The 26,132-nt window shown below is 43.2% G+C and overlaps 1 pseudogene; it reads right to left on the reverse strand.

The window, feature by feature from the left end:
• Nucleotides 1–26,132, reverse strand: part of LOC139826328 (uncharacterized) — a 73,293-nt pseudogene that overhangs the window by 9,187 nt on the left and 37,974 nt on the right.

The raw sequence follows: 26,132 nt of genomic DNA on the forward strand, positions 1-26,132 counted from the left end.
ATACAACCTCATACAATACCAAGTTCACATTCATCATAGCATTTAGGTGTTTGTTTGTTTGTTTATTTGTGGGGTTTTTGTTTTGTTTTTGTTTTTTTTGTTGTTGTTGTTGGTTTGGTTTTTTTTTTTTGCAAAGCAGAGTTTAACAATTTAAATTCTTTTCTGGTCTCAAAATTACTAGATAACAATATAAGTAATTACTCTAATGTATAAGGATGCATCCTAAGGGGGAGCAAGGTGGAATTTTAGCAGTGGAACCGGTTCCCATTTTGTAATTATCTTCCCAAACAAAATTATTTTGGTACCAAATAGAAGTATGCAAATTAAAATACTGAGCTCAGATATGAAAACCAAATACCAAGTTCAAATATGCAGATAGATCAGAGTTACACTTATTCAAGACAATATCTCAATTTTTGCATTGCACCTTTGGGCCGCCTACTGCTCAGCCAGGCAGAGGTACCGCTGGGTCTCCCTGACAAAACAGGTCAGTGCGCGCTGGAGCCCAACCGGCACCCGCGCCCCCCCCGCCACAGCAAGCTGGACCGGGTAAGGCTTTTATTAGTGTCTCATCTGGTGTGCCACAACTGTTATCCCAAAACCAGGATTCTTTACTTGGTGTGCATACAAAAGAGCCAAATCCAGCACATTGAGATGAGACACAGTCTATCACAGAGTTGCGCAAGTCTGGATATTGGAATAAAGCTAGCATGCTAGAAAGAAAAGTCACACACAAAGTCTTATCATCACATTCACGCAGTAAAGAACTGAATTACTCATGATCTTCTGTATTATCACAAAACGCACATTTTGAGTCAACAGATTCTCATGATTTGACAGTCTGTGAACTTACTGTACCATAAACTGTAATATTCTTAAACAAATACCTACAAAGAAAACAGGTTAACAAGGAAAGCATCTTGCAGACTTCAGCAAGTTTACTGTGACCTGTGTATTATCAGTTAATTCTCTCTCAGCTTGTTGAAGTTCAAACTGTTCCACCTGTAAAACTTTCAGAAATGATTTAATGATCTCTTGTAGGGATTTATTTTGTCCTACTCTTCTCACCTTAAAACCAACATTAATTGCAACAAAGTGTTATACTTCAAGATTGTATTCTCTGGACACTTTTCCCAATCATTTAACTTATACAGCAGCCACCATTAATTACAATACTTTACAAGATCTTCAGATCTTCCTTCCTCATATTTCCAAGTGCTTTCCTGTGTTTTAAAACACCTTTTAATACCGATATCTTAGGAACACGACTGAAAACAGTCATTTCTGACCCCATCTCGTAAGTAAAAACCATGAGAAGAGGGAGGGAGGAGGGGAAAGCACAGGGCTGCTTGCAGCGCGAGTGGGAAAAGTGGGGAGAAAGTTTTACGGTGTACTTATACCACAAAGAAACAATTCTAACAACAACCAGTAAAACAATTAACTCACATTCCTGACAAGCTGTTTGATTTTCAGAGGGGTAATACACAGAAGCACATAATATGTACTGTAAAACTTGCAAATAACATGTTGATATCAAACATTAGCATTCTCTACTGCTAATTTCAACACCAGTACTTCCTTAACTTCTAAGTTTTCAACCTACTTATTGATAGCCTCTTGAAGATGGTCAATAAATTGCATGTAATTCTCACTGGGACCCTAATAGTAGTTATAAAAAATTTGGCTGCTTTTTGGTTTCAGACACCTCTACTATAGCTTGATATGCAAGGTCTGTTGACTGCCTCAGGATTTCAGAAACTAATAGCGCCTGTAATTGTGGTGTGTCAATTAGTGTCTCTTCCAGGAGTTGTGGGAACCCTGCCCCTTTCAACACACATACTCTTTTTCCTGTTAAATTTAAAAAAAAAAAAAAAAGCTGCAGACCCTCATCCTCATCCAAGTCCTCAGATAATGTGGACTTGAGTGGTGCTGGAGAATCGTTGGTAACAGGGGGGTTCGGAACAGTGCACATTCTCGCCAATATTTTCTAGCATCATAATTATTCGTATAACCTGAGTCCCCAGGAGCACCCCCTTTCCCGTCACGATCATCATGACTGCATTGCCGACTGTTGGATTCACTCGCTATTAGCTGATCTAATCTGTCACGCAGTTCTGTTGTCCACTTCTTATCCAGTGACTCCTTCTGCTCTCTCGTGGAAGTTGGAGGGTTAAAAGGCGGTAAAGGCAGATACAAATTGGTAAAAGGACTGATAGTACACTTGTTTATTACTATAGCATTCTCAGCTTTCACAGGTTCTTTGGGCAAGTTGTCTGACTCCAGTCCTCTGGACTTGCTATTCTTACCAGGGTTGGGCAATGGTACAGGAGGCCACCCCCTCGGCATTTTTCCTCCCCCCGCCCTGGACTGCTGAGCTATCGGGGGTGCCAAAGGCACAACAGGGGATGGAGTAGGGAGGGTATCGAAGACACAAACCAGGTAAGCTTCATAGCGATTTTCAGGTTTCTTATCAGGCTGCAACGCTGCAAAAATTCCGGCAGCAGTAGACCGCTCAGTCCTAAAATCTTTTAAGGTAGTAATTATAAGCTTCCATGTAGTTACTAGTGATTTAGCTTCTTTATCTCCATTGCTGACTTTATCCCATAATTTCTGTCCTATATCGTCCCAAAGTTCAAGTTTAAGTTTTGAGTCACTAATGCTCATAACAGTCTTTTCAGGTTTTAATTGCTTCACTGTAGTAATTATCAGTTTCCAGGTGGTTACAAGGCCGAGAATATCTTTTTCACTGAGACTGATTGCCTTCCACAACACCGTTCCCACTTTTTCCCAAGTCTCTATTTGAAAAACTCCTAACAGGTCAGCAGGAAACCCATTGCCTCTGCACCAAATTAATAGTCTTTTGAGGTTACTCTCTTTATACTTCACCCCTCTCTTAGAGAGAATATGCAAGAGGAGCTGCAGTATATCTTCTTCTTCTTTAAAAATATTCTGCCCCATCTCCTCTCACCCCCAGCTGCTCACCTCTTTGGGTGTCCGTTGCAACCATATCGGATCCTTTATCCCTCCTCTGTCGCTTCTGTAGCAATCAATCAGGAGTCATGCAGCCCGCAGACTGCGTCCCAGTCACGGTCCAGCTGAGCCGTTCCAACTGGGGCTTGCTCCTTGCAGCAGTCATCCGCCTTCCATAAATTCTCCTTATTGATCACGTCGGGGTCACCACTTGCAAGGGCAAAAACTCATGGACTCCACACAATCCAATATGAATTCAAGTGAAACCATTTATTACAGAGACAAGCCTCCTTATATATGCAGTTATTTCCTGATCAGGCGTCCATGCTCCAAGCATGCATTAGCTGATTGGATATTGTCCATGGTCACGAGCTGTCCATGCCCCTGAGTCTCACTGTCTCTAACTGTCTTGTTAATTTACATCTTGTTGAGGCCCTGTTATTATAGAATTGCCTCACTCCCATAGCAGGTGTTGTTTTTCAGCCTTTGCACTGGCCTTGAGATTTCTTTGGCTAGTTCAGAAATAAATCTCATCCTGTCAGGGTCAGCAAACAGCAACATTGGGGAGGGCTGACGAGGAACCAAACGCCTATCATGCATCACCTGAAGACAAGCTGCTTTCTGAATGCTCTCAGTAAGCTGGCTTACCCCAGAGGTAGGAATAGCAAGCGGGTCTCCCCTCTCCAAAGGGTCTAAACCACCAGTCCAATACGCAGCTCTCTGGATCAGGGACCAAGGCTACCTGTCATCTTCTACTGTTTGGAATACGCCAGGACCCCAATATCCTTGACATTCTTCCTCAGAAAGCCTTATTCTATCACCACCAGTCAGAGAAACTCTCCACTTCTATTCCGTCTCAATCTCTGTAGCCAGCCTGCTATATTTTTCCGGTAACTTTGCTAGTTCAGTGACTGTATATGGTATTTCTTTAGTGACAATGGTGGGCTCGGCCTCCCTGCCGTCATGTACAATTTCAGTTTTAACAAGTGGCCAAAGCTCGGGAGTAGGATCACATTTTGACACAACCTCCAATTCTCTCCACGGGTAAAGAGGAGTTACCTCCCTTGCTGTAAGAGAAGTTTCTTTTACTGGGTTGGAAAACCCCAGATCACTTTCCAAATCTTCATAATTAGCTAATTTCAACCTTATCTGCCTTTCTTTTGAAAAAGCATCTTGTAAACTGTTCTGCAAGTTTTCTATGATTTGTTATCAGCTAACTCCTTTTCTGCTTGTTGCCACTTAGAACGCTCTACTGCCAACTCTGTCTGCAATGACTTAATCACCGCCTGATCAGTTTCTTTGTCTTTCTGACCAGCTATCAGTGCTGCACCTAATACAGCACACAGGATCGCTTTACCTTTTCCAAACTTAAACCTGTTTTCTTTTGCCAAGTCCCTTATTTGCTGAGTTACAATATCTGGAAACAATCAACATCCAGAGGCCCACTTAAGACCCTCAGGGGTCAGGCAAGACTTATAATCTTTTAGTAAATTCAACAACAGGGAGCAGTCCAGGTCTGGTTTAATCAGGGATGCCATGACCCACTGCTGGAGAACGCGGCACAGACCAATCAGTCCTCCTTTAAAGCCTCTGGCTTCTATCCTCCCACTTTAAAACCGCTTCTCACAGAATATCCCACTTCTGACACCAAATAAAAACTGTTGTGGGTTCTTATCTCACTTCTGACACCAAATAATCTTCCCCTACCATCTTTACCTTTCCCCTAGTTACTGCCGATTTCTGCTGACTTCACACTTGTTGGCAATCATCCTGCTTGTTAATTCTTTCTGGGGCAGGATGGTCCTCACTTATCAGTCTTTTTGGTTCCTCTTGAAGGACTTATTGGTCACTAAAACCTTGATTTTCTCATTTTTCTTCCTGTTATCTTCTTAAGGGAAGTTACGCTTTACTTATGGATGCATAGCAAGTATTTCTACGCAATACAAACCCCTAAAGTCTAAACAATAAATCAATTTTTTTTAAGAATCAAGACATCACTTACACAGCGTCGAGGCCTTTTCTGCTTCTCACGCTGCCCTGCCAGCGAGTAGGCTGGGGGTGCCCAAGAAGTTGGGAGGGGACATAGCCAGGACAGCTGACCCCAACTGGCCAAAGAGATATTCCATGCCATATGACGTCATGCTCAGCAACAAAAGCTGGGGGAAGAAGAAGGAAGGGGGGACATCTGGAGTCATGGCATCTGTCTTCCCAATGAACTGTGATGAAGCCTTGCTTTCCTGGAAATGGCTAAACATCTGCCTGCTGATGGGAAGTAGTGGATGAATTCCTTATTTTGCTTTGCTTGCGTGCACAGCTTTTGCTTTCTCTGTTAAATGGTCTTTGTCTCAGCCCATGAGTTTTCTCACTTTTACCCTTCCGATTCTCTCCCACACCCCACTGCAAGAGGAGTGAGTGAGAGGATGTGTGGTGCTTAGCTGCCTACTGGGGTTAAACCAAGACATTTATTTATCTGATATCTAGGATTTGCTTTTACTTCTTCCTGGGCTCTGATGAGACCCACGATCTTAGCTCAGGTGAAGAACCACGGCACAGGTCTATCTAATAAAGCATGTTTGCTATCTATGCTGATGTCAAAAGTGTAGGACAGAAAAAGGCATATGTATGGGTGTGGAGGGGTTTCATTAGAAGGAGATATGTTGTTGAATTAGTCAGGCCCAAAGGAATCTCAAGGCCACTTTGAGAAGCTGAGAACAGAATCTGCTGTGAGAAAGAGGGGCGTTTCTTCATTAACAGGGCCTCAGCATGGCGTGAGTCGTCGGACCTATCATCGGTGGGGCTCCAGCGTGTGGACTGCCCATGATACTCATTTAGCGAATCCATGCTTGGAGCGTGGACGTGTGATTAGAGAACAGTTGCGTATATAAGGAGGCTTGTTTCTGTAATAAATGGCTTTGGCGTGATTCACATTGAATCGGAATGCTGAGTCCTTTATCGCTCCAACAAATGGTGACCCCGATGTCGTGGTTGAGACGGACAAACGACATAGACCAAGTTCTTCCAGGATGAAAGTAGTAGATGCCATTTATTGCCACAAGTGCATTTTTATACAGTTTTACCAATTCATGTGTCTCTTCACTATTGGTTACAAGTTACAGCAGTAACATCTCATTGGCTAATTTTGCTATCATCAGTGTTACTCTTCTACTCCCTTCTCTCTCATGGGTACATCCTTAACATCTCCGGATACTCCTTTACTCCCATCTTTCTCACGGGTAGGCCTTCATATCTTCAAGGCTAATGTCTGTTCCCATGCCCTCCATCAGGGAATCCACGGACCCACCGTAGTCCCCCATAATTCCCCCTTTTTGTTTTTGTGCTAAAAAAATTGCCTTCATTGTCCACTGCAGGGCCCTTTGCAGCAGAGAAATCATGCATGGCAACATTAGTAACACAACCACAACAATCGTCAAAACAGTCAGTCCCGTTTTCACTACTGATAGCAACCATCCTAAAAACCCCCAACCACTAAGCAATGCTAATAACAAAAAGTCTATCGCGGCTCTACTCTGCCATGTGGCATGTCTTACAGAATCTACATCTAACAAAAGTCCACTTAAAGCCTTAGAAGTTCTGTTAGTTTGCTTAACTAACCAGCATCCTAATTTTTCTAAAGTATTTAAAGCTTTAGCTGTGCCAACACCAGATACATGAGGTTCTAAAACCCTTAACCCTGATCCCCAAAAGTCTACATTATCATCACATTTGACTGATATACATGCAAAAAGTATTTTTCTCGTCTTGCTCTTCTATGATCTATTATCATAGATACACTGGGCATTAAGAGAGTTAATAGTCCCAAAATACACAGTCCTCCAACAGCATTAGAAGGAATTCCTGGTCAGGCTCTATCTCCACAGATCAAGAATACACCGTACAGGAGGTTTTTGGGGTCGCTGTCCCACATTATCAATGACACCCCTCGGATTCTTCTGCGAGGCGTTACACCATCGAGTTTCATTTCTATAGTCACTAAGGGTAGCATTAACATTTTGCAGTTTTATCCATTCATGTTCTTGTATATTGTTCTGACACTTTTCACAAACCAGGTTGATACAAGCGTCCATGGACATAGATGCCAGCAATTCCAGTTCCTGTGGTTCAATATCTGCTTCCAGGAGGCAATTAATCCAAAGTGCCATGTTGGTATTATTACAGTTCGTTGCAATGCCTCTGCACCGACCACTATTTTGAAACAGTCATGTGATGCTGCTGTAGTCATCAAGGGGGATGCCAACCAAGCATGTGTGGAACAGGTTTTCCGGAGATGCCATAGCTAGGCATATAGAGTCCTGGCCAGTCATGTTGGCTAAAGTAATCCACGTTAGTCTTTGTCTGTGCAGGCATCCAAAGCGCAGCAGATGCAGCAATCATTGTCAGGAATATAACACAGATTTCATATTTCATGCTGGCAACCATTGCGGCCCTTGATCTGTAATGACACAAGCATAGCCTCTCTCCCAGGTTATCAATTGATGCGACCTTTTCCATTGACCATTAACTAGTGATTTGACCACAATTAATGTAGGTTCTTTCTGACTCAGCATGTTTTTGGGTCATACTTGCAAAGTGTTTCATCACGTACAATGCTTTTGACAATTGGTTTTGTGGTGTTTTCCCTACTTCTCCCCCCTTTTTGTTTAAAAAAAGAAAAAAAAACCAAAAACACAGTTCAGAATCAGATACGTACGTTGGACCTTGATTATGTACTCAGAATCACAAATCAAATTTAGAGGTTCCTCCTTAAAAAGCTCTAAGTAATGTAAAGCTGCGCCAAGTTCTACTAATTGGGTTGAACCTTCAATAATTTTTACAGAATGATACCAATTGTTATCTTCACACCAAACCACTACAGCTTTATGAGACTTCCCAGAACCATCAACAAAAACTGTGCAAGTATGTAGAATCAGACCAGATACAAGTATGGCCTATGACCTGATGTTAAAGAATTGCAGGTTCTGAGCAATTTACATTTTACATTTATGCATGCCAAAAGCTGTGCTGTTAAGAAAATCAGTTAGTGCAATTTACAAAGACATAGATTGCAAATAAAAAAAATAAAAATTAAACTTCACAAATGGTACATGTAGGACAAAAGGATCATGGCCTATTGAGACTTAAATTCATTCCCTGCTTTTCTTGATCAGAGTAACAATCAGTGTATCAGTCTGTTAGCAATCTCATCATACTGTCCCACAAGAGCCACAGGTTTTTTCTATGTTGTAGCTATAAACAGACAAATCTGCAAGTCCACTCGAATGCAGTCAGCCTGTAAGGTTGTCATAAATTTATTCCTCAAAATCTCTAACTCCATTTTGGCTGTCATATTTATTGGATATTGTTTGCCCTTACTGGATCGAAGTCCTGTTTCAGATCTATCAGTGCAGTGTTTGCTTTATCGAAACATTGGCTCTTAATATTAGTGGAAATACAGCATTCAAAATTTCCTTGGAGATTTTTCACTTGCACAAGTAGATCTGCACCATCTAAGCAGCTTCTTGTAGGACATGCAACTAAACAGAATTCTCAGAAAACGTTATTTCAGCTTACAATTTACTTAACAAATCTTGACCCAAGAGAGGTACATGACTTCCTGGCAAATACAAGAATTCATGTATTAAAACTTTGTTCCAAATTTGGCATTCTAAAAACACAGCTTTTCTTTCGTTCTCTCCCATGACCTCAAAAACTAGCACAGTGAATTTACTAAGAAGTCTCTTAGAACCAGTTACCACAGAATGAGTCTATATATACATATACATATATATGTATATATATAATATTTTTGTTTAATTTCCCAGCTTCCTTAGAACTATGGATCCACTGGTGATGCCTTTAAATTTCACCCTCAGACTCCTTCATGCAGTATTACAGGTCTCTAGCGGTAACATTGCTTAGGGGAGGGGCGCGATGGGGGAATAAAACCTCCCTCTCACCCCCATCTGAGATGGCAAGACGTCCAGCTCAGTATGAAAACAAATCAATTTGAACTCCACGCCAAACCAGGCTGGCTGCACTCCACACCCAAATCAGTACCAGTCTGACCCAGAAAAGCACTGAGCGCTCTGACCCCCAAAAGCTGACCAGTGTGAAAAGACTGACTTCAGCAAGGAGGTAAAATGATGACCTCTTTCCTCAGATGTGCCAAAACCTAAGAAATAAGACAGAAGCAAAAAGAAACAACACCAGCAACCCCTGATTCAAAGCCGAGAAGCAACACAGTGCCACAACAAGGATGGGTGACAATACTCCAGGGAAAATAAAAGACAGAGTGGGGGGAGTAAAGCCCCCCTTTCTCCGCTTAGCAGCAGGAAAACAGGTTTTTCCTTTTTTTTTTTTTTTTTTTTTGTCTTGCTGCAGTTCAGATGTACCAAGGCCACGCAGCTGGCGTAATCGCTGGTATGAAGTAGGAGGCTCTGGCAAACTCCTCGGTTGAATGAGCTAGTTTTATAAACAATTCCAATTAGCTCAACAGTTGTTACATTCCTCAGCCCCATTTACCTTTTACAAGTTACAGATGTCAAAAACCAGCATACTAAACATCAATCCATTATTCCATTTTCTTACATCCAAATCAGTTCATATTCTAGCAACTTTTAAATACATCTTCATACAATACCAAGTTCACATCCATCATACCATTTAAGTGCTTGTCTTTTTTTTTTTTTTTTTTTTTTAATGCAAAGCACAGTTTAACAATTTCAATTCTTTTCTGGTCTCAAAATTACTAGATAACAATATAAGCAATTACTCTAATGCGGAAGGATGCATCCTAAGCGGGAGCAAGGTGGAATTTTAGCAGTGGAACCGGTTCCCATTTTGTAATTATCTTCCCAAACAAAATTATTTTGGTACCAAATATAAATATGCAAATTAAAATACTGAGCTCAGATATGAAAACCAAATACCAAGTTCAAATATGCAGATAGATCAGAGTTACACTTATTCAAGACAATATCTTGATTTTAGCATTGCATCTTTGAACCACTTACTGATCAACCAGGTAGCGGTGCTGCTGGGTCTCCCTGACAAAACAGGTCAGTGCGCGCTGGAGCCCCATCGGCACCCGCCCCCCCGCCGCAGCAGCAAGCTGGACCGGGCAAGGCTTTTAATAGTGTCTCATCTGGGGTGCTACAACTGTTATCCCAAAAACAGGGTTCTTTAATTGGTGTGCATACACAAGAGCCAAATTTAGTACATAGTGATGAAACACAGCCCATCACAGAGTTGTGCAAGTCTGGATATTGGAATAAAGTTAGCATGCTAGAAAGAAAAATAACAGCTACTACACACAAAATTTTACCATCACATTCACACAGTAAAGAACTAAACTACTCATGTTCTTCTGTATTATCACAAAACGCACATTTTGAGTCTCATTCTCATTATTTAACAGTCTGTGAAATCACTGGACCACACAACAAAAGCCTACTAAAACTGCAACTTGCTTAAACAGATACCCACAAAGAAAACAGGTTAATGAGGAAAGCATCTTGTAGACTTCAGCAAGTTTACTGTGACCTGTGTGTTATCAGTTAACTCTCTCTCAGCTTGTTGAAGTTCAAACCGTTCCAGCTGTAAAACTGTCTGAAATGATTCAATGATCTCTTGTAGAGTTTTATTTTTGTCCTGCTCTTCTCACTTTAGAAACAACAAAAAGTTATACTTCAAGGTTCTATTCTCTGGACACTTTTCCCAATCATCAAACTTACACAGCAGCCACCATTAATTACAATATTTCACAAGATCTTCCTTCCTCCTATTTCCAAGTGCTTTCCTATGTTCTAAAACACCTCCCAATACCGATTTCTTATGAACATGACTGAAAACAGTCATTCCTGACCCCATCTCGTAAGTAGAAACTATGAGAAGAGGGAGGGAGGGGGGAAAGCACAGGGCTGCTTGCAGCGCAAGTGGGAAAAGTGGGGAGAAGGTTTTACGGCGCACTTATACCACAAAATTCTAACAATGACCAGTAAAACAATTAACTCACATTCCTGACAAGCTGCTTGATTTTCAGAGAGTCAATACACAGAAACACATAATATGTACTGTAAAACTCGCGGATAACATGTTGACAGCAAACATTAGCATTCTCTGCTGCGAATTTCAACACCAGTGCTTCCTTAGCTTCTCAGTTTTCAACCTGCTTATTGATGACCTCTTGAAGATGGTCAATAAAATTGCAATGAATTCTCTTTGGGACTCTGATTAATAGTTGCAAATGTTTTGGCTGCTTTGTCGGTTTCAGGCACCTTTATCATAGCTTGATATGCGAGGTCTGTTGACTGTCTCAGGATTTCAGGTATTTATCGTGCCTGTAGTTGTGGTATGTCAATTAGTGTCTATTCCAAGAGTTGGGGGGTAAATCCCAGCTTTTTGGTAAATTCGGTTTACGCTCTGAAACTCTACCCCCACCCTCAGGATTTTGCTTTGCAGCAGCGTGGGAGGGGGGCAGGGGCAGGCTGGGGGGACCCAAATTCATAGAAATTACGTTATTTGGCTCAGTCTGGCTCACCACGGGAGGATCTTCCCCACCTAAATCTCCAGGCAAGGGGGGATAGGAAAAAAAAATGTCCACTTTTTCCTTCTGTGACTGACAGCGGCGGGACAGAAGGCCGAACTGTGATCAATGGCGGTGACGCAGATGGCGGAACCACGACTGATGATGGTGGAGCAGACGTTTGAGCCGTGATTAATGACGGCAGAGCAGTCGGCCGAACGCACTGCTCTGACCGGTGCTCCGGGGGCCCCTCCCGAGATCGTATATAACCCAACGCTGTTTTTTCATGTGAGTCTTTCATAGCTTTTATCTGATCTCGGGGCCACACATACGTACGCTCCTCCTCTATTCCTTTTAACTTTCCAAGAAAGCATCGCGGATCCTTATCCGTATCAGATAATATGGACTTGGGCGGTGTTGATGAACCTTTAGTAACAGGGGGGGTCGGAGTAGTACTTAATCTCGCCTTTTCCTCCGAATCTGGTCCAGGAGAGCCAGGAAGACCATCCCTCCCCGCTGTCTCTGCATGTTCCCGTTGCTCTTTTAATCCTCTCAAAGTCTCTAGCAAAAAGTGACATGTTGTTAACAGTTCAGTTGTTTCTTTGCATCTTTCACTAGTGCTTTGCCCCATAGTAACACAGTCCTTCCTTCGTAAAGCCAGTTCCAGAGGGCTAATACCCTGCTTCTTCAGAAGCAACTTTCATGTAGATAATATAAGAACCCTCTTCTTTAGATAAGTTCCACCCCCTCCTGTTCCCAGTAGCTCACCTACTCCTTAGCGAGGTGTCTTTTCAACGTTCCGGATCTTCGGCAGCTCTCCTCGGCTGCTCTGTCAGCTGTACCGGGCTCCGTCTCCACAACTCTCCTTCAGCTGTCACAGCTTCACGCTGTCCCCTTCTTCATGCGAGATCCTCTTCAGGCAGGATCACGTCGGGGTCACCATATGTCGTGGTTGAGACGGACAAACGACATGGACCAAGTTCTTCCAGGATGAAAGTAGTAGATGCCATTTATTGCCACAAGTGCATTTTTATACAGTTTTACCAATTCATGTGTCTCTTCACTATTGGTTACAAGTTACAGCAGTAACATCTCATTGGCTAATTTTGCTATCATCAGTGTTACTCTTCTACTCCCTTCTCTCTCACGGGTACATCCTTAATATCTCCGGATACTCCTTTACTCCCATCTTTCTCACGGGTAGGTCTTCATATCTTCAAGGCTAATTTCTGTTCCCATACCCTCCGTCAGGGAATCCATGGACCCACCGTAGTCCCCCATACCCCGACGTGATACTCCGAACGGCGTCTCACTAAGATCGGGGAAAAGCCTGGAGCGGCCCAACCGGAGGTGGATCAGCTGGACTGAGAACCGGGCGGAGGCGTACGGACGTTCCGCAGATAAATTTTGTTGAAGAAGTCCCCGGAAAAGGTGAGCAACTGGGAGCAGGAGGAGGGAAGAATGAAGTTATGGGGTAAAATATATCCTCAGAGGAAGAAGCTATAGTTAAACTCCTCCTGCATATTCTCTCTATGAGAGGACTTAAATATGAAGAAAGTAACATACGTAGACTGTTGGTTTGGTGTAGAACTAACGGCTACCCGACAGAAGCTGAGAAAGTTTTTAAAATTGAACTTTGGGATGATATAGGGCAGAAATAATGGGATAAGGTTAGTAATGGAGATAAAGAAGCTAAATCATTAGCGACTACATGGAAGCTTATAATTTCCACCTTAAAAGAATTTAAGGCTGAACGGGCTGCGGTTACTGGAATTTTTGCAGCGTTGCAGCCTGATAAGAACTCTAAAAATAATTGTGAAGCTTACCCGGTTCATGTCTTTGATATCCTCCCTACTCCATCCCCTCTTGTGCCTTCGGCGCCCCCGATGATACAGCAGTCTGGGGCGGAGGGAGGAAAATTACCGAGTGGATGACCTCCTGTACCATCACACGACCCTAGAGAGACCAAGAAGTCCAAAGAACTGGAGTCAGATAATTTGTCAAAAGGACTGGTGAAAGCTGAGAATGCTAAAGTCGTAAATAAGTGTAATATCAATTCTTTTACTGATTCGTGTCCGTCTTCACCGCCTTCTACCCCTCTAACTCCTACAAGAGAACAGAAGGAGTCACCGGAAAAGAACTGGACAAAAGAACTGTGTGAAAAAATAGATCAGCTATTAGTGAAAGAATCCAGCACTCAGAAAGGCGATTGTGTTGATGGTGACGAGAAGGGGGGTGCGTCGGGGGGTGCGTCAAGGGGTTCGGGTTCTACGGATAATTATGACCTTGAAAAACATTGGCGAGGAATTATCAGAAATGCAATGATAGAAGGTGAAATAAAAAGTGCATACCCAGTCTTTTACCAGTGAGACGAACAGGGTAATCAGAATCCTGGGTGGGCTGGGTTGCATTGGGATGGAGATAAAAGAGACTAGAAAAGCGGTGCAGCAGTATGGATTACATGGAAAATATACACAAGGCTTTATTAATACTCTCTTTGATGGGCAAATATTAACTCCTTATGATTGTCATCAGCTAGCTATGTTGCTACTAACACCAATGCAAGAAGTTCTCTGGAGAAGTAGGTGGATTGATGCTTGTGAGGAAGCAGCTATTCTTAATTTAGACCGTGAGGAGGGAGACCCGTTACACCTTGCTTCGAAAGATATGCTGATAGGGTCAGGGGAATTTGCTAACCCTCAAGTGCAGGCACGGTTAAATACCGCCATCTTGCGGCAGAGTTCCTCTCTTGCAAGAGATATTTTCCGAACTCTACCGGAAGGAGGTAAAGCAGTCCCTCCGTACTCTCAGGTAAAGCAAAAGGACAATGAATCGTATATGGCTTTTCTTGACCGCCTAAGGGAAGCCTTGGATAGGGCACCGATTGATGCTAATGTAAAAGAACCTTTGTTTATGACACTCGCAGTTGAGAATGCTAACCCGGTTTGTAAGAAAATTTTGCTTGCTTTACCAAAGCATAGCTCAGTAGCTGAGATGATGGATGCTTGTGCCAGGGTGGGCTCACACGAAGAGAAATTTGGTCTTATGGCTTCTGCATTTGCGGCTGCTATTAAGCCCCTGTTAACTCACAACCCGAATAGATCAGGCCGAGTTTGTTTCAAATGTGGAAAAACAGGGCATTGCAGATTCCAATGTCATGTCAATCAGACTTACCGCAGATCAAATAAGAGTGTTACAGGTCCAATAGACAATAATGTATGTCACCGCTGTGGAAAATTTGGACAGAAAGCTAAAGACTGTAAGTCTAGTCTTCATAAAAGTGGGCAGGCACCGGGAAATGGGGGAACGAGCGCACCGAGACCTGGCGCAATGACACAAGTGAGGTCTCAGGCTGCTTGGACACAGTCACTGCTGCCACTTCAGGGAGTGCCGGAGTGGATGTAGAAACTATGAAAGCTGTAACATTAATTGACACTCAGGTACAATGCATACCAACAAACACGACTGGACCATTAGGGCATGGTTTAAGTGCTTTGCTTCTAGGGAGATCATCTGTCAGTAGAAAAGGCATTTTTATACTTCCAGATATAATTGATGCAGATTTTGTTGGTATCATTTCAATTATGGTATGGACTCTTAGTCCACCAGTCCACATTCCCAAAGGATCAAAGATAGGTCAATTGGTTCCATTTAAAGCAAATGTTCCAAAAGTTTCAATTCTACTGACAATGCAGAGTTGTATTTAGCTCTAGACATTAGTAAGGCAAAGCCAATGGAAAAGGTGACTCTTTTAGATAGACTGTTCACAGACTTTTGAAATTCTGGTAGACACAGGTGCTGATGTGACTATTATCAGCAAAAAAGATTGGCCAGCTTGGTGGCCTCTCGAGTCTCCGCAAATACCGGTCATGGGTGTTGGGGGTATGCAGAGTACCCAGGTGAGCAAATATCATTTACAAATGAAGTTATCTGATGATTCACTATGTTCTGTACGACCTTATGTGATGTCTATCCCTGTTTCTCTATTAGGACGAGATGTGTTAGGACAACTAGGAGCAACTCTGGTGACAAAACAACAGCATTTCTAGAAGCGGCCATGGATGATGGGCGACCAGTACTGAAATTACAGTGGAAAAATGATGATCCAGTCTGGGTAAATCAATGGCCACTCAGTAAAGAAAAACTCGCCCATGTTGAAGATCTGGTACAGGAACAACTTGAAAAAGGGTATTTAGAGCCGTCTACAAGTCCCTGGAATACTCCTGTGTTTACTATTCAGAAAAAATCAAACAAATGGAGGTTGTTACATGATCTTCGAAAAATTAATGATACCATGGAAGACATGGGAGCATTACAGCCGGGATTACCATCCCTTGTCATGATCCCAGAAAACAGGCAAATCATAATAATTGATTTGAAAGATTGTTTTTTCACCATTGTTTTGCATCCTGATGACTGTAAACGTTTTGTATTTTCCATACATTCTGTAAATAAGGCTGAACCTGTGAAAAGGTATCAATGGGTAGTTTTGCCACAGGGAATGAAAAATTCCCCAACTATGTGTCAAATTTATGTAGCTTGGGCCTTGCAATCAGTCAGAAAATCTCATCCTGAGTTAGTGATTTACCACTACATGGATGACATATTAACAGCTGGGGAAACTTTTTCGACTGATTTGTTGATAAATGAACTATCTGATACATTGAATCATAGAGGATTACAAATTGGTCCAGAAAAGGTACAAATTCAACCAACATGGAAATATCTTGGTTGGGAAATTTCTCAGTCCACAGTGAAACCTCAGAAAATAGTATGTCGGCCTGTCATTCAATCCTTAAATGATGTGCAGAAACTAGTGGGTGACCTGAATTGGGTCCGGACCATTTGTGGGATCACTAATGAGGATTTAGCTCAAATTGTAAAACTGCTAAAAGGGGATAGTGACATTAGGTCTCCTAGAACGCTTACTGCTGAGGCGGAAGCTGCTCTGAAAAAGATTATGTCCAAACTTGTAAAAGCTTTCAGCCATAGGTGGAACCCAGATTATGTAATCGGACTACTAATTGTAAACAATACTAACTATCCTTTTGCTCTCATAATGCAATGGACAACTGGTAAGGAGCCGTTAAAGATCTTAGAGTGGGTGTTTTTGCCTTTTCAACTCAAACGAACCATTACAACCAGGGTTGAGGTCTTTGCTCAGCTTATAATGAAAGTTAGGCAGAGAAGAGTTGAAATTTCAGGTACTGAGCCTGCATATATCATTGTTCACCTCGTTTCAGAGTATTTACAGTGGGCTTTGCAGAACTCCTTACCTTTTCAGATTGCGTTATTAGATTCTCAGGCTTCAATTAAGACATTTTCCCCTCCACACAAGTTAATGTCAGTTTTGAATATGGGATCAATGGAGGAGGGCCCCCCTCTTCTCTCAGAATTTCCTGTTAAAGGGCCCACAGTGTTCACTGACGCAGGGGGTAAAATGCAGAAAGCAGCAATTACATGGAAAACAGATGGAAAATGGCACGATGCGATACTAACTGACCTGAAAGGATCAACTCAGTATTTGGAACTCAGGACTGTAATAGAAGTGTTTATCAGATTTGCTCATAGCCCAGTGAATATTGTTTGTGATTCTTTGTATGTGGTAGGTGTGGTAGCTCACATTGAAAGATCATTGCTCAAAGAGGTTCAGGATGCACAACTGATGTCTTTGTTCAAGCAACTATGGTTGTTGGTCGAAGAGAGACAACACCGATACTTCATAACACATATCCGTAGTCATCTGACAATTCAAGGCGATTTAGTTGAAGGAAACCGCCGAGCTGATTTTCTTGTATCTCCTGTCTGGGTTCCACCTCCAATAGATAGGTTTGGGCAAGCAGTACGCTCTCATAGTTTCCTCCATCAGCCTGCTCAGGTCTTACAGCGGCAATTTTCATTGTCCAAAAGTGAAACCCGAGGTATTGTTAAAAGTTGTGCAGATTGTCAGCGCATCTCAGTAGGGCTGGGTGCAAGAGTCAATCCAAGAGGATTAGGAGCTTTGGAATTGTGGCAAATGGATGTCACACATGTCCCTAAATTTGGCAGGCTGAAGTATGTGCATGTGTCTATTGATACATATTCTTTCGTCATATGGGTCACTGCTCAGACTGGTGAAACTAGTTCACATGTGCAACGACATTTACGCTCTGCTTTTGCAGCTTTGGGAGTTCCTGCACAGGTCAAGACAGACAATGCACCTGGTTATATCGCCAAAACTACTGCCACCTTTTTTCAATTGTGGGGTGTTAAGCATATTACAGGGATACCAAATTCTCCTACTGGTCAGGCCTTGGTAGAAAGGATGAATCAAACTCTCAAGCATCAGCTTGACAAACAAAAAGGGGGAACTGACTGTACTACTCCACATGACAGACTAAGCAAAGCATTATATGTCTTGAACTTTTTACGCCTTCCGCAAGGGTTCGACATTCCACCTATGATTCGTCATGGAACAAGCTTAAAAGGACACTTGACAGACCTTAGGGAAAATCAATGTCAGGTCAAAATACACAGTGGAGTTACTGGTGAATGGGAGGGTCCTTTCCAATTAAGAACTTGGGGAAAGGGTTATGCTTGTGTCATTACAGACCGAGGATCAGAAAATTCCTGCGAAATGGGTCAAGCCATGGCTGAATAAAGACAACAAAGATTCGACAGATGCAGAAGGACAGGAGGGAGATAAGTTGTGAGAATTGTCTCAAATGTAAACCATGAATTCTTATTCAGTGTTATAGATGCTCCTAGACCCAGTGGTCTAAAAGCTTATTAGTAAACAGATAAGGTACTGTGGAGGGGTTTCGTTAGAAGGAGATATGTTGTTGAATTAGTCAGGCCCAAAGGAATCTCAAGGCCACTTTGAGAAGCTGAGAACAGAATCTGCTGTGAGAAAGAGGGGCGTTTCTTCATTAACAGGGCCTCAGCATGGCGTGAGTTGTTGGACCTATCATCGGTGGGGCTCCAGTATGTGGACTGCCCATGATACTCACTTAGCGAATCCATGCTTGGAGCGTGGACGCGTGATCAGAGAATAGTTGCGTATATAAGGAGACTTGTTTCTGTAATAAATGGCTTTGCATGATTCACATTGAATCGGAATGCTGAGTCCTTTATCGCTCCAACATATGGGGATATAGCGGAAGATTTGGCGAGGAGGTTAGTTAAATGTAAATACGCTCAAGTGACTTGCACCTGTCTGTAGAAAAAGCACATACATCACACTAATTGTTTTGCTGACCTCGTGTGCTTGATGAGTAGAACCTCTGTGTTAGATAACATAGGCCTGTGAGAAACTCTAGGCACCTTATCACTATGTCTGAGATTCCTGCTTTGTTGTGAGACAGAGCGGGAGGCTGCATCTGCCTGAAGCCTTGAAATACAGGTGAGCTCAGCAGGCCCAGTGATCTTCCAGCAGGGCTGAACTGACCAGCGCCTGCATCCCCGCTTGTGTCACCTCTGCCTGGGAGCTTAGGCGTGGCTTCGGAGATCCCCCAGTAGAGAGGTAACTAAAATAAAACTTGGTCTTTGCAAATGCATTTGTGGCCTCTGGCTCTTCTTGCGACGTGCCTGCGTATGTGTACACAGCATAATATGGCCAAGCCCTGACATTCAAATAGAGATCTTATCAGGCATTGGTGATGTCCAGGGGCTTTATTCCCTGGGAAACAGAAGTCATACCAATAGGTAGGTTGGCTGGTTAGGACAGTGAAGTGGTTGGAAGGGTGAGTAATCAGAACAGGAAGGGAAATGGAGAATTGCTAGAAAGTTTGGCACAGATGCAACTAAATAAATTTATTTTAATGCAAAACACTCTTCATTCCCACAAGAATAAATTATCCAGAGGAATTATTAGTTACAGAAATGTAAGATAAACTTAAGTTGTAGTCTGGAACAGCATTATGTACATTGCTGTAAACCTCTGTCACCATTTAGAGCAGGGTGACAATAAACGGACTGACAGATGTTCTCTATTACCTCTCCACCCTCCCCATGGAAGAGAAAGGGAGGAGAAGGAAGAGAGACTTACGGGTTGGAAAATTAAAACAGCTTTACTAATAATACTAATAATAAAAGAAATAATGCAAAATATACAAAACCAATATTGGGTCTCTTGCATGATCATGGAATTGCATGCTGTGGGGGGCTGGCGCAGCTCCAGTGACTGCAGGGCAGAGAATGGGAAGTCCTGGACTGGACTCAGCAGTAGACAGGAACTGGATTCAGGAATGCACAGACTAGAATTGGGAAATCAGATTGCAGGCAGGACAGTGGGCAAGGTCCTCTTCAGAAGCTGACCATGAATGAAGAGAAGGGAGACCCTCGTGATCCCTCAGCTTTAAACTGTGTATGATGTGTATGGCATGGAATGCCGCATTGGACAATTTGGGTCACCTGTTCTGTCCACCCCTCCCTGCAAGTACGACCCTTTAACGACCTTTCACTTGTGGAACATAAGAGATCTATCAGTGACCTTGGCTGCTATAGAAATAAGTATAAACATGGTCCCTTTCTGCATTCCATTCCTACCCTTAGCTCAGTAAAACTGCAAACAACAGGCATTACCAGTTCTGGAAGCAGACACTGTCTGAAAAAGGTACAGCCAACTTCAGAAAAGTGCAGTTACTTAGAAGAAACTTAACTGAAAAGAAAATTCATTGAAAGAGAATTGGTCACTCATTATGTCTTGCAGTGTTAATTCTTGCAAATCATGCAATTGTTTTTGCAGAGCACTGGCTAAATCCTGAACCAGGTCTTGTACATTAGCTGAGAATGCTCTCTGGAGATGTTGTTTCACTTGAGTCCACTCATGAACACTATAATTCCATTTCAATGGTGTTACACATAAATTCTTTTGAGTATATTCCCAATCACAATGCAGTTTTATTCTGGTAGCCGAAGTGTTCTGTCCATCTCCTATCCACAACAGGGCTGCTTCACATGTATTTATTGCAGAGGTGTGAGGAGTTGTCAAGTTTTATTCTTCCCCTTAGATGAGTGCTCTCCAGTCTCAGCAGAAGTTGTCTTTACAGAAAGAAGTTTGACTCCTCCTTTATCGGTGTCACAGAGGCACCCCAAAATCAGTTTTAGGTGGACAACAAGTTCCAAAACAGACTTAATTCTAGCTGGAAAAGTGTAGCCAATAAACCGACTAGAAACAGGGTTTATGCAATTATTTAGCACTCCAACAACATAAAATACAGGTTCAGATACCAGTTGAGGAGATTATTTGAGTACAATAACATAAGAATAATGAGGATCCACAACTTGCACACATACACTCACGAGAAACAAAACTAGAGGTCTCTCATTCCAGGGTACCCACAAGAAATAATCACTTGGCTGGGTTAGGCGAGGGCTCACATTTGCCTGGGTTAGGCAAGGACTCATTTGAGGATATATCCAGTAAATAACCACTCACCCAAACGAGGAGGTGAGGTGCTCTCAATCCCAGGAAGTCTCCTTAGACGGTGTTCCTGTCTAAGGAAAGGGCTCCGGTTCACAGACCCGCAACTCCAAGAAGATCACTCAAAGAGTGTCTTTGGAGGGAAGCCCGTTTTATAGTCTGGTCAGATGTGGCTGTGGGCATTACAACATAGTCCAGAAGCTTCGCAGATGCTCTGGGCATCTCCTTTGTTGAGGACTCTGTCAATTGACCGAGGGTCCCACCTCTCCTGCACCACCAGCTGGAGGAGGTGAAGTTACCCTGCCCCAAGGCAGGGGAGGATGTGACTGATAGCACCTTGGCACCACCCTGGGTGTGTACGTGGGGACAGGCACAGTGGGGCACACAAGGCACTAAAGAGCCATCAACTGCCCCATTGAAGGCTCCAGATTTCAGGGGGATGTGCAACTGCCACACAATCCACCCTGTGACCACAGTCATCTGACAGGCTATTTTGGAGTGGTGGTGCAGTCACCTCTTGCCTCCAAAGTCAAAAGGGGGCATTCTGTTGGTGAGTTTGAATGGCCACTGTGGATCATCATACCTTATGTGTCATTTTCCTGTTATACATTATCATTACAAATCAACCTACTATAGAATAGAATAATGCAAATTACAACAATTCCAGTTATTAACAAATATTGGAGAAGGCTGGTTAGTCATCCTGATAAGGAAAACAAATGCACTGAAAGTTTTTTCACCAGTTAGTCCCCAGTCCAAATAATGTAAATCTGTACCATTCTGATATGCTAGTGCCTCTAATTTACGGGGGGCCCAGTAAAAACTCAAAATATTTCCCGTGGTTATTTTAGATACCTTGCATGTTGGAATGTCAGCAGGTGGTTTCAGAGCAGATTTGTGACTTACATCTTGGTGTTCAAGACCCAGAATGGAAACAAAATCCAAATTGCTCTGAACCACCCCTCCATCCCCCATCACTGATAAAACAGACGAAACTTCTCTGACAAACAACTGTTAATTGGTTTCTTAGAAATACATACAGAAGGGGTCTCAACAAATTGCTGTTGCATTTGATTAAATTTAATCCAATCCTTGTTTTACAGCAATTGACCTTCTGGTGGTATCCATGTACCGCCTACCCAGCGTGTGTCATTGTTACTGCACTGTTGCAGGAGTTGATAGTTGAATAGGCTAAGGAAGTGTTAATTGGAGTGAGGGGCCTGCTGCTGCTATCATAGTACTTGCGTTTTGCTGTAACATTTTAGCTGCCCCCAGGTAACATCACTGGCCTCTTTCTTCAGTCTCTTCTATTTCTTTGTTACCCTCTGCTGCAGGGACAGGTGCTGCACTGGGTCCTGGGTCGTGTTTGTCCAACTCATAGAAAGGTTTAACATATTTCGCAGAAAGCCACTTTGGTCCTGTTGGAATAAGAACACACACATATCCCCTTCCCCAGGTGGTTAACTCTACAGGCCCTTGCTATTGACTGTTGTGCAGGCGATTCTGATGCAAAACCTTTGGTGTCTGAGAAAGTGAATCTGGAGTATGGAAGTGTTTTTCCACTGCTGTGGTAGAGGAGGGAGGCATAGCATGATTCAAAAAGTTTAAAGTATATATTGCCTTGTCTAATTGTTCCTGAGGCATCATATTCCCCCTTTTTTGTTTTAACAACATTTGTTTCAGTGTGGAATGTGTCCATTCAATAATAGCCTATCCAGTGGGAGAATGTGAAATACCTGTGACATGCGAACCACCCCATTGCTATAAAAAATATTGTGTGGATCTAGCAGTGCAGCCAGGATCGTTGTCAGTTTTAATCTGTTGTGGCACGCCCAGCATAGCGAAACAGCAGGTCCAGTGGCGCCGAACATCCTTGCTTTTCTCACTAGTATAAGCAGATGCACAAAGCATACCTGAAAAAGTATCTATAGAAATGTGTACATATTTCAAACAACCAAAAGATGACATGTGTAACATCTGTCTGCCAAATGGCATTAGCTGTGAGCCCGCAAGGGTTAACTCCAAGGGAGCGTAAATTTGTAATAAGGCCTTTACATTCCGGGCAAGAGTAAACTATGTCCTTCACATGTTCGAGTGTCTGATCAAACATCTTTTTTAAGGCAGCAGCATTCTGATGGAAGAAAGTATGTGAAGTCCTGGCAGACTGGAAACAGACTGTAGCTACAGTATAAGAGTCCGCAACTGCATTTCCTTCTGTTATGGGACCTGGTAAAGTGGTATGAGAGCATATATGAGTGTCTGCAACGCTGTAATGCAGTTTGCACTGATACAAACAATTCAAAGAGCTGCTGTTGCGAGATTTCTTCAAGAAAGGTGGAGGGGATGTGCTGTACGACCTTGACTACGTACTCAGAATCACATATCAAATTTAGAGGTTCCTCTCTAAAAAACTCTAAGGCATGTAAAGCCGCGTCAAGTTCTACTAACTGGGTTGAACCTTCAATAATTTTTACAGAATAATGCCAACTGTTATCTTCACGCCAGACCACTACAGCTTTATGAGACTTCCCTGAACCATCAACAAAAACTGTGCAAGCATGTGGGATCGGACCAAATATAAGTATGGTCTGTGACCTGATGTCAAAGACATGCAGATTCTGCATCAATTTACATTTAGGCATGCCAAAAGCTATGCTGTTAAGAAAATCAGCTAGTGCAATTTACAAGGACATAGATTGCAAATAAAAAAATCAAAATTAGATTTCACAAATGGTACATATATGACAAAAGGATCACAGACTATTAAGATCCGAATCCATTCCCTACATTTTTTGATCAGAGTAACAATCATTTCTTGAAGCTGAGTAATAGTTTTATGGAAAGAATTGGCCAAAAAAATCCATTCCAGGTATATCAGTCTGTTAGCATTCTCACCATATTGTCCTACAGTAGCCACAGGTTGTTTTTGTGTTGTAGCTATAAATACACAAATCTGCAAGTTCACTCTAATGCAGTAGGCCTGTAAGGCTGTCATAACCTGTTCATCAAAGTCTCTAACTCCATTTTGGCTTTCATGTTTATTGGATATTGTTTTTCCTTACCGGAACGAAGTCCTGTTTGAGTTCTATCAGTGTAGTGTTGGCTTTACTGATACTTTGGCTGCCCATACTAGTGGAAATACAGCATCCAATATTTCCTTGGAGATTTCTCACTTGCAGCAAACAGATCTGCACCATCCAAGCACCTTCTTGTGGGACATGCAACTAAACAGAATTATCAGAAAACGTTATTTGAGCTTACAGTTTACTTAACAAATCTTGACCCAAGAGACGGTATAGGGCTTTCTGGCAAATACAAGAATTCATCTGTTAAAACTTTGTTTCAAATTTGGCATTCCATTGGTTTCAAAAAACTGCCTTTCTTTCTTTCCCATGACCTCAAAAACTAGCACAGTGAATTTACTAAGAAGTCTCTTACAACTTGTTACCACAGAATAAGTCTATTAAAAAAAAATTTTGGTTTCATTTCCCAGCTGCCTTAGAACTATAGATCCGCTGGAGATGTCTTTAAATTTTACTCTCAGACTCCTTCATTCAGTATTACAGTTCTCCAGCAGCAACATTGCTGCAGTGGGAGGGAGAGAAAACCCCCATTTTACTTCTTTAGCAGTGGGCAGCCAGTTTTTTCTATTTTTTGTTTTACTTTCTCTTCTTGCTGCAGTTTAGATACGGGCAAGGCCACGCAGGTGGCATAATCGCTCATACCAAGTGGGAGCTACCAGACCCTGGCAGACTCCTCCTGTGAGACCCTGTCAGAATCTACCGGGCCCTGTCAGTCTTTGTCGTTTTTTGTCAGGCCCTGTTGGGCTCCGTTGGGCCCTGTCAGGCTTTGTTGGGGTCTGTCAGGCTCTGTCAGGCCCTGTCACCCTCTGTCAAGCACGTTCGGGCGTTGTCAGGCCCTATCAAGCCCTGTCAGGCTGTGTCAGTCTCTGTCAATCTCTGTGGGGCTCTGTCAAACCCTGTCGGTCCCTGTCAGGTTCTGTTGGGCCCTTCAGGCTCTGTCAGTCTCTGTCAAGCACTATCAGACTTTGTCAGGCCTTGTAAGGCCTTGTAGGGCCCTGTTGGGCTCTGTTGGGTTTTATTGGGCTCTGTTGGGTTTTATTGGGCTCTGTCAGGTGCTGTCAGGCCCTGTCGGACTCTGTCAGGTTCTATTAAGCCTTTTCGGACTTTTTTAGACCCTGTCAGGCTCTGTTGGGCTTTGTCGGGACCTGTCGGTCTCTGTTGGGCGCTGTCAGGCCCTGTCAATCTCAGTCAAGCCCTTTTGGGCTTTATTGGGCCCTTTCGGGCCCTGTCATGACTTATCGGGTTCTGTCAGGACCTGTCAGGCTTTGTCGAGCTCTGTCGAGCTCTGTCAAGCTCTTTCAGGCCTTGTTGGGCTCTATCAGACCTTGTCAGGATATGGCAGGTTCTGTCAAGTTGTATCGGGCCCTATCGGGTTCTGTCGGGTCCTGTTGGGATATGTTGTGCTCTGTCAGGCCCTGTCAGTCTCTGTCAAGTGCTTTTGGGCCCTTTCGGACTCTATTGGGCCCTGTCGGTTTTTGTAGTGTCCTGTCAGACTCTGTCAAGCTCTGTCAGGCCCTGTCACGCTCTGTCAGTCTTTGTCAAGTGCTGTTGGGCTTTGGCGTGCCCTATCAGGCCCTGTCAGAATCTATCAAGCCCTGTCAGTCTTTGTCAGGCTCTGTCGGGCCCTATCAAGCCCTGTCAGGCTCTGTCGGTCTCTGTCAATCTCTGTTGGGGTCTGTTGAACCCTGTCAGGCCCTGTCAGGTTCCGTCAGGCTCTGTCAGTCTCTCTGAAGTGCTGTCAGATTTTGTCGGGCCCTGTAAGGACTTGTCAAGCCCTGTCAGTCTCTGTCAGTGTCTGTCGGGCCCTGTCAGGCTTTGTTGGTCTATGGCGGGTCATTTTGAGCCCTATCTGGCTTTGTAAGGCTCTGTCCAGCCCTGTCAGGCCCTGTCAAACACTGTCAAGCTCTGAAGGACCCTGTCCGGCTCTGTCAGGCTCTGTCGGGCCCTGTTGGGCCCTGTCTAGCCCTTTCTGACTCTATTGGGCCCTGTCAGGTTTTGTCGGGCTCTGTCATGCTCTATTGAGCCCTGTCGGATCCTGTCCTGCTCTGTCGGGCCCTGTCGTGCTCTTTCAGGTTCTGATGGGCCCTGTCAGGCCCTGTTGGTCTCTGTCAGTCTCTGTCAAGCACTGTCAGGCTTTGTCAGGCCCTCTCATACT

Source organism: Patagioenas fasciata, chromosome W (genome assembly GCF_037038585.1).
Source record: "Patagioenas fasciata isolate bPatFas1 chromosome W, bPatFas1.hap1, whole genome shotgun sequence".
Classification (NCBI taxonomy): Eukaryota; Metazoa; Chordata; class Aves; order Columbiformes; family Columbidae; genus Patagioenas; species Patagioenas fasciata.